This window comes from Monodelphis domestica, chromosome 3 (genome assembly GCF_027887165.1).
Source record: "Monodelphis domestica isolate mMonDom1 chromosome 3, mMonDom1.pri, whole genome shotgun sequence".
Taxonomy (NCBI): Eukaryota; Metazoa; Chordata; class Mammalia; order Didelphimorphia; family Didelphidae; genus Monodelphis; species Monodelphis domestica.
In genome coordinates, this window is record NC_077229.1 from 421809587 (window position 1) to 421818005 (window position 8419).

At 42.3% G+C, this 8419-nt stretch overlaps 1 protein-coding gene across 5 annotated transcripts in view; it reads left to right on the forward strand.

Annotated features, from left to right (window-relative positions):
- CTIF (cap binding complex dependent translation initiation factor) overlaps positions 1-8419 on the forward strand; it is a 483939-nt gene that overhangs the window by 434776 nt on the left and 40744 nt on the right. The gene's annotated exons all lie outside the window — the stretch shown is intronic.

Genomic DNA, 8419 nt, shown 5'->3' on the forward strand with positions numbered 1-8419 from the left:
CCTCCTCACTCCAACCTCTTAGAATCCCTGGTTTCCTCCACGACTCTGCCCAAGTACCACCTTTCCTGAATTTCAGATTGTTAGTGCCCCCTCCATGTTATTTTTTTATTAACTTTGAATATTTTGTGCATATACTTCTATTGGACCTGCTGACTCCCTCATTCAGAACATGGGTTCCTTGAAGGCAGAAACTGTTTCTCTTTGATCTTTGTGTCCCAACACTTAGCAGAGCGTTGAACACACACACACATTAAGCACTTAGTAGATGCATGTTGATGGATAACATTGGCACTTAGTGGAAGTTGGGCAAAGTGGAGGGGCAAGAGGTAGCTCTATGTTGGGTCCAGTAAGGCTACTGGGTGGATTAAGAATCCCATGAGATTTCCTGCTTTTCGAATACAAGGTAAGGCTAGGGAATTATGAGGAAAGCTGGAAGGAGTGTAATTGTTTTTTTTTTTAAAGGAAAGAAGGGAAGTGATGTACCCCCAAAGGGAGTTTTGGACCCCAAGGTATAGAGTGTAATAGGGATCTAGCCAGGGAGCGAAAACAGAAGGATCACTGGAGACCTTCATAGTAGAGGAGGGACCTTTTGTGTGGAATGAGTCCGGACCTCAAAATTGGGAGAACCCTCCCAACTCCTCTCACTCAGGAGCTGCCCTTTCTCACATTGGCCCTTTCAGCTCTGTTCAAAGGACCCTAAATTGGTGTCAAATAAGAATTACTTATTCAGTCATGCCTCTTGGCCAAGCCGAGCTGTTAAAAACCTAAAGTGTTATAGTAAGTAATTCAATAAAGGAAGAAATCAATGTGGGATTGAGTCAGTCAGGGAAGGCTTTCCAGGTGATGAAGATGTATTTGCTGAGCCCAGCTCCCCAGTGTGAATTACAAGACTTGTGAAATTCAAATATACTTCCAGAAATACAAATACCCGGGCACCAACCTATGACCTTTATCAAGGCAGAAGTGAATGCTTAGATAAATTAACTTTAGGAATGGAAGAGTAAACAGTTCATAGGCTGACTAATTATCTCTCCCAGTTGTTGTGGGTATTCATCAGACAAGCATTCTCTCTTGTTTTCCCTGTCTCTCCTCTTTCACTCTCTCTTGCTCTTTTCCCTTGTCTCTAATTCTCTTATATTCTCTCATTCACTGTCTCATTGTCTCTTTTTCTCTCTCTCCTTTCTTATTCTTAGATTCTCCTTCATCCTCTCATACATTTTCTCATTCTTCCTCTTCTCTCTCTGTCTTACTCTCCTCCTTGCTCTCTCTCTCTGTCTCTCTCTGTCTTTCTCTGTCTTACTCTCCTCCTTACTCCCTCTCTCTCTGTCTCTCTCTGTCTCTCTCTGTCGCTCTCTCTCTGTCTTACTCTCCTCCTTGTTCTCTCTCTCTCTGTCTCTCTCTCTCTGTCTTACTCTCTTCCTTGCTCTCTCTCTCTCTCTCTCTCTCTCTCTCTCTCTCTCTCTCTCTCTCTCTCTCTCTCTCTCTGTCTCTCTCTCTCTCTGTCTTACTCTCCTCCTTGTTCTCTCTCTCTCTCTCTCTCTCTCTGTCTCTCTCTCTCTGTCTTACTCTCCTCCTTGCTCTCTCTCTCTCTCTGTCTCTCTCTCTGTCTTACTCTCCTCCTTGCTCTCTCTCTGTCTCTCTCTGTCTTTCTCTCTGTCTTACTCTCCTCCTTACTCCCTCTCTCTCTCTCTCTCTGTCTCTGTCTCTCTCTGTCGCTGTCTCTCTTTGTCTCTCTCTCTCTCTCTCTGGCTCTCCTCCTTGCTCTCTCTCTGTGTCTCTCTGTCTTACTCTCCTCCTTGCTCTCTCTCTCTCTCTGTCTGCCTTACTCTCCTCCTTGCTCTCTCTCTCTCTCTCTCTCTCTCTCTCTCTCTCTCTCTCTCTCTCTCTCTCTCTCTCTGTCTCTCTCTCTCTCTGTCTTACTCTCCTCCTTGCTCTCTCTCTCTCTCTCTCTCTCTCTCTCTCTCTCTCTCTCTCTCTCTCTCTCTGTCTTACTCTCCTCCTTGCTCTCTCTCTTTCTCTCTGTCTCTGCCTTTGTCTCTGTGTGTGTCTCCATCTGTCTGTCTGTCTGTCTCTCTCACTGGTCTAACCTAGACCACATTCTACTTAGTTTGGAAATGCTTTATCAAGAGGTGAGCTGGGAATTGCATTCTAAGGGTGTGGAGATGAGGAAGGAGGATGTGGTTTGGGCAGTGGGAATTGAGAGGCTGCCCCAGGCTTGGAGGCTGGCCATGGGAAGACTTAGAAGTAGGAGTGGGTCACAACTAAGGCAGCTTGCCTGGCTAGGACTGAAGGGGTGGGACCAAAAGGAAGGTAATTGGATAAGGCCTGGCTTCCTGGGATAATATCTGTCCTAGAAGTTGAGGTTTTCCTTGCAAAAGGCAATGAAGAGTCATTGTGAGGCCTGGAGAAAATGAATACCACAGGAGAAAAAAAAGGCGGCTGGGCCCTTGCATGTGATTGACCCAAGGGACTTTAAACACTCTGCAGTTTGTTATTTCAGAAAGGAAGACATGGAGAGGTTAAAAGGCCACATGAGGTCCACCTCAGATGGAGTAGGGAGAGTAGGCCACCTCTGGCCCCACTGTTGAAATAGTCTCTCTTCTCTACCATTCACTTCCTCTTTTGGTGTCATTTTTATCCTTCAGTGTCCCCTAAGCCCTCTTCACCCTACCTCTAGCTGGCCAGTCTTCTTTAGCTTCTTCAACCTTTCTTTCAAAGAGATCAAATAAATTCATTCACACTAAAATATTAGATGCTTACAGTGTTATTCCTTTCAGTAGCATTTACTTTTCTAAATGGACTGGTAAAAAGAGGGACACGTTTAGCCCAAGAATATGGTTCTTGTCAAAGAAAGAACTTTTGTTTAAGAGTTAGAAAGACCAAGTTCTCAGACGCTAGTCCTATCTCTGCTGTTAAGTAGCTGTATGACTTTGAGCAAGGTGCCTGTACTCTCCCTGAGCCTCAGTTTCCTCATTTGTATAACAAATGGGATTGAACTAGGTAGACTCAGAGGTCCCTTGTAGCTCTAACAATCCATAAATATTTAGATACCTAATAATAGCAGAATTTTAGACTGGGCCAAGTAGGGGAAATGTTTATGGTTGGTGGAGAGGCTTCCCATTCCCCTTTACCTCAGAAGTGATCATTTACCTCCTCTGAGTGTGGCCCACGTTAGGGAATTCCCCTAGTCCCGGGCTCTCTCTAGCCAGACAGCTCACGTTTACTTCCTGGGAAGGCAGCTCACCCCTTCACCTACAGCCCGCTCACATGGCCTCTTCAAAACTGACATTGTCAACTCCCTAAGCCTTCCTGTTTGTGTCAACTTTCCTGGTTTCTTCAGGGATTTTTCCCCCAACGCCTGCTATAGAGTCATGGAAAGGGAGAGCTTTCTGAGACTGTAGATGTCATTTCATAGAACACCATCATTTCACAGAGGAGGAAATTGAACCTCAGGGAGGTGAAGGGACTTATCAACTGTCACATATGTCTGGGTATCATAAGAGACAGCCTTCTAGAACACAACCTGCTCCAATGAACTATTTTTCTATCTTTAACTACGCTCAGAAATCTCACGCCATTCATCCTCCTTGTCTCCGTGGCTACAGTTGAGAACACAGGAAGTGATCTTTGTACACAGGAAATGTGTCCTCTCTACATATGAGGCTGACGCTGTTTCTTTGAGTCATTTTCTCAGGAGCAGAGCTGAAATGAACCAAACTATCTACACTCTCTGCCTAGCCCTCTTGTGACCAATAGCATATATTTGCAAGACAACTCGGGAATAAAGTTCATCCTGGTTGGGAGAGCAAAGTTAAATGTCCTTTGCCCCCAAAGATGAAGCCCACGATTCCAATTCATTGGTGTTTTATACTAGTGGAGTTAACCAGCCATAGACTTACTTTATAAAAAAGTATGCTTTCCTGGGTTTTCCACCAAACACATATCCTGAAACTATGAGGATGATCCCTGCAGAGACCTAGAATCATAGATCTAGAGCCGGAAAGAATCTCATAGGCTATCTAATCTAACCCTTCCATTTTAAACATGAGGAAATTAAAGCCTAGGGAATTTAAATGACTCATCCAAGTTCATGCTTGTAGTGTCCAAGATGGGATTTGAACCCAAATCCTGTGATCACCTAGTCAGCATTCTTTTCAATGTACCCTAATACTCCTATAGAAAAAAAGATAAAACTGGAGTAGCTAGGTAGCTCAGTGGATTGAGAACCAGGCCTAGAGATGAAAGCTCTTGGGTTCAAATTTGGCTTCAGATGCTTCCTAGCTCTGTGACCCAGAGCAAGTCACTTAACCTGAATTGCCTAGCCTTACCAATTCTAAGTATTGATTCCAATATGTAAGGTAAAGGTTTTTAAAAGGAGAGAGAGAGAAAAGGAAGGAAGGAAGGAAGGAAGGAAGGAAGGAAGGAAGGAAGGAAGGAAGGAAGGAAGGAAGGAAGGAAGGAAGGAAGGAAGGAAGGAAGGAAGGAAGGAAGGAAGGAAGGAAGGAAGGAAGGAAGGAAGGAAGGAAGGAAGGAAGGAAGGAAGGAAGGAAGGAAGGAAGGAAGGAAGGAAGGAAGGAAGGAAGGAAGGAAGGAAGGAAGGAAGGAAGGAAGGAAGGAAGGAAGGAAGGAAGGAGGAAGGGAAAGCCAGGTGCTGAGTTCCATAATGCTGAAGGACTACTATAAAGGCTTTAGATAGCCCAACCCTGACTAACATACTTTAGTTAAGGCTCTGGAATATGCTTTACCTCAAGTTCACAACCATTTATAACACCATGCCACTGTAGCTTTCTAACTTTTTCCCTTATTATTTCCCTACACATAACCTACCTTTCAGCCATAGTGGACAAATCTCTACCTCTTTAACATAATAGAATGTCTCACACCTCATAGCCTTTGTTCAACGCTGTTCCTGTTGCTAGAGTGCTGAATTCCGTCTCTTGGATTGTTGAATTTCTACCAGTTTTTATTGTCATGCAGAACACACTTCCATATTGTTGTAAAAGCACACTCTTGCAGAACCAAAACCCCCAAATAAAACCATAAATGCGCTGATGCAAAAGATGACCCCAATGGTTCTTTCTCTGAAGGTGGATAGCATTCCTCATCATAAGTCTTTCAGGATTGTCCCAATCAGTGCATTGCCAAGAAGAGCCAAGTTTTCACAGATAATCATCATATAATGTTGCTGTTAGTGTATACAATGTTCTCCCAGTTCTGCTTATTTTGTCCTGCATCAGTTTCTGCAGATCTTTCTAGATTTTTCTGAAATCATCTTGCTCATCATTTCTTATAGCACAATAGTATACCATCACTATCACATACCACAGTTTGTTCAGCCATTCCCCAATTGATGGACAAACTCTCGATTTCCAATTCTTTGCCACCACAAAAAGAGCAGTGGTAAATCTTTTTCTGCCAATTATTTAAAGTCAATTCGAATGCCACCTCTTCCAGGAAGTCTTCCCTTGTTATCCTGGTTGATAATAGCCTCTCCACTCAAACCTCAGCACTTTATTGTGTACTTCTCTAATGAACTTACATAACATGCATTGTATTAATTTATATTGACATCTTATCTACCTATTAAATGGTAAGTTCCAAGGACAGAGAGAGTATCATATTTAAATCTATCTCTACCCCATTGCCTAATATGAGCCTCCATAAACAATATGCACTCTATAAATATTTGTGGTTATATTTGTAAATTTTAGATTCACTACCACCTCCCTACCTCTCTCTTAATAGTAGCACCTTCTCTCTTTTAAGTCTTTCTTATTTATTCTGTATGAGTTTGTTTATATATGTTTGCTTGTTCCCCACCCCACCCCCAATTAGAGTGTGAGCTCCTTCCCCGTCTTCTGCTTCTTTTTGTAATCTCAGTGTTTAGCACAGTCTCTAGCACACAGTTGGGGCTTAGTAAATACTTACTGACTGCCTTACCCCGCCCATGACATACTGATCACCCTGTTTGCTAGGAGAATTAACAACCCATGGCCACTATGCATATGTGCCTCTGATAGCTACCACAAGATAAATAATGTACGGTGCCCACTTAAGGTAGCAGAAATTCTGTGGCGAGGCTTGTTTCAAGTGAATTTTACCAAGAAGATGCCATTTCTTGCAGCTTCCATATTTGTGATTAAAAGTAACGATGATAATAACTACCATTTATATAGTGCTTTCTGTGGGTCAGGCACCATGCTAAGTGCTGTACAGTTATTGAACTTAGACTGCTTTTTACTTGAAATCAAATAAGCTCTATTTTTTATTTTCTCAATTGAAGAACAAAGGGAAACTAAGTCCCTCAGTTCCCAAACTGAACTCTCTTCTCTGCCTTCCTGTGTTATCTCACCCACCAGCCATCGCAGGGCATTTTCATAGTTACAGCCCATCTTTTCTTTCATCCAGTCTAATTTCACTGGATTTGTGGGGTGCTATTTGTCCTTAATAACATCCTCCCTCCCTCCCAGATGCAGGCACTCCCCTGATGTCCCTCTTAAAATTTGTTCATCGATAAGTTCAAGCCCAAAATTATAAGACATTTCATATGATTAGGATAATGGGAAAGAGGGACAGGTGAGGTATGACAGACAGAGTACCAAGGAAAGCCCTTCAGGTTAGCTTGAATACCCCTTTCACATTCCTCCTCACATATTAGATTTGGGCATCTGGGCCATCATAGAATAACAGCAATCACAATAATAAAATAATTTTTATAGGTTTGCAAAGTGCTTTACATAAATTATTTTCTCATTTGATCCTCACAACATTCCTGGAAACCAGGAGTGACAGTGAGACACAGTCCTCATTTTCATCGCAGACCTAAAATTTTAACCCTCTGGATCCCTTTCTCTCCACTTCTCCTAATGCATTTCCCCAAGCAGAATTTCTTAGGTCAGCCCTAGGAAGGCCAGAAGGGTTTTGAAGGCATTGGCATAAGAGTCTCTGGCCAACACATCGGTACTTGGGCACTGAAACTTGGTTTGTGGGGTACTTGGGTCCTTGGCTACTTTTCTTCTTTGTCCGCTCTTGTTCCTCCTCTCCTTATTCCCATTTCCTGGTTTTTGTCATCCTTATCACTACTCACTAACCAGATGAATTTAGGAGAAGTCAGTACCCCCTCAGAGCCTCAAGATTTCCTCATCCTTTATCTGAAAATGATAATCTGTACCTCCACTGCTTATGTCACCGAATTTGTCAGGATCAAACATTGTGATACCATAGGACATTGTTTTACTCAACCAAGATATTCCAAGACCTCATAACCTGAAAATCTCAAATAATAGCAAACCCCATTATTTAATAAGTATTTCTTACACTGAGCTTGACAAGAGAGCTAATGTTTGGCACAAAACAACATAATTGCTCACACTTTGCTTCATTTCTGGCTTTAGATTTTAGGGTGCTTGGGAAAATGGTGCTGATATCATAAAAAATTTTATTTTACGTTATTTCCTGCCTTTGTTTTTTCCACTTGCCAATCATGTATATATCCATTTGCACTGGTTGAATTGTCATAAAACAAGGTCTGCTGTTCATCTGATGGAACCTTGAAAACTGTGGAGCACTATAAATACGGGACATATAAATATAGACTATAATGATTAACCCATCTATCAACAAGCTAAAGCACTTACTGTGTGCCAGGCATTTTATGAATTTCTGGGCATACAAATAAAAGCAAAAACAATTATCCCTCCTCTTAAGAGACTTATATCCTAGTGGAGGAGGCTGCATGTAAATAATCAGCTACATAAAAATATATCTAGAGCAGATGGAAAATAACCTTCCAAGGGAAAGATCTTTTATCTAGAAGAGACTTGGAAGGGTCTCCTTTAGTAGGTGGTATTTGAGCTGAATCTTAAAGGAAGCTGAGGTGTCTAAGAGGCAAAGGTCCAGAGGCCAGACCATTCCAGGCCAAATGAACAAGAATGTGGGAGATAGCTTGTATTATGCAAGGAACAATAGGCCAGTGTGGCTAAATCCTAGAGTATGTGGAAGGGTATCGAGTTTAAAACTACAAAGATAGTATACCTTTCCAGTCTTCTTTTATCTTACTCCCTAACACATATTCTCAATCCAGCAGCACTGACCTTCTGGCCCTTCCAAGAACAAGACAATCTATTTCTCAGCTCCTAGTATTTTTTCTGACTGTTCCTCATGCCTGGAACACTCTCCCTTCTGCACTTCAACTACTGGCCTCCTTTGACTTCTTTTAAGTCCCAACTAAAACCCTACCTTCTACTGGAAGCCATCCCAAGTCTCTTAATTCCAGTGCCTTCCCTCTATTAATTATTTCCAATTTATCCTACAGATAGTTTGCTTTGTATATATTTGTTTGCATGTTGTCTCCCCAGTTAGATGGTAAGCTCCCCTAGGGCAGGGACTGTCTTTTGCCTCCTTTTATGTCCCTGGCACT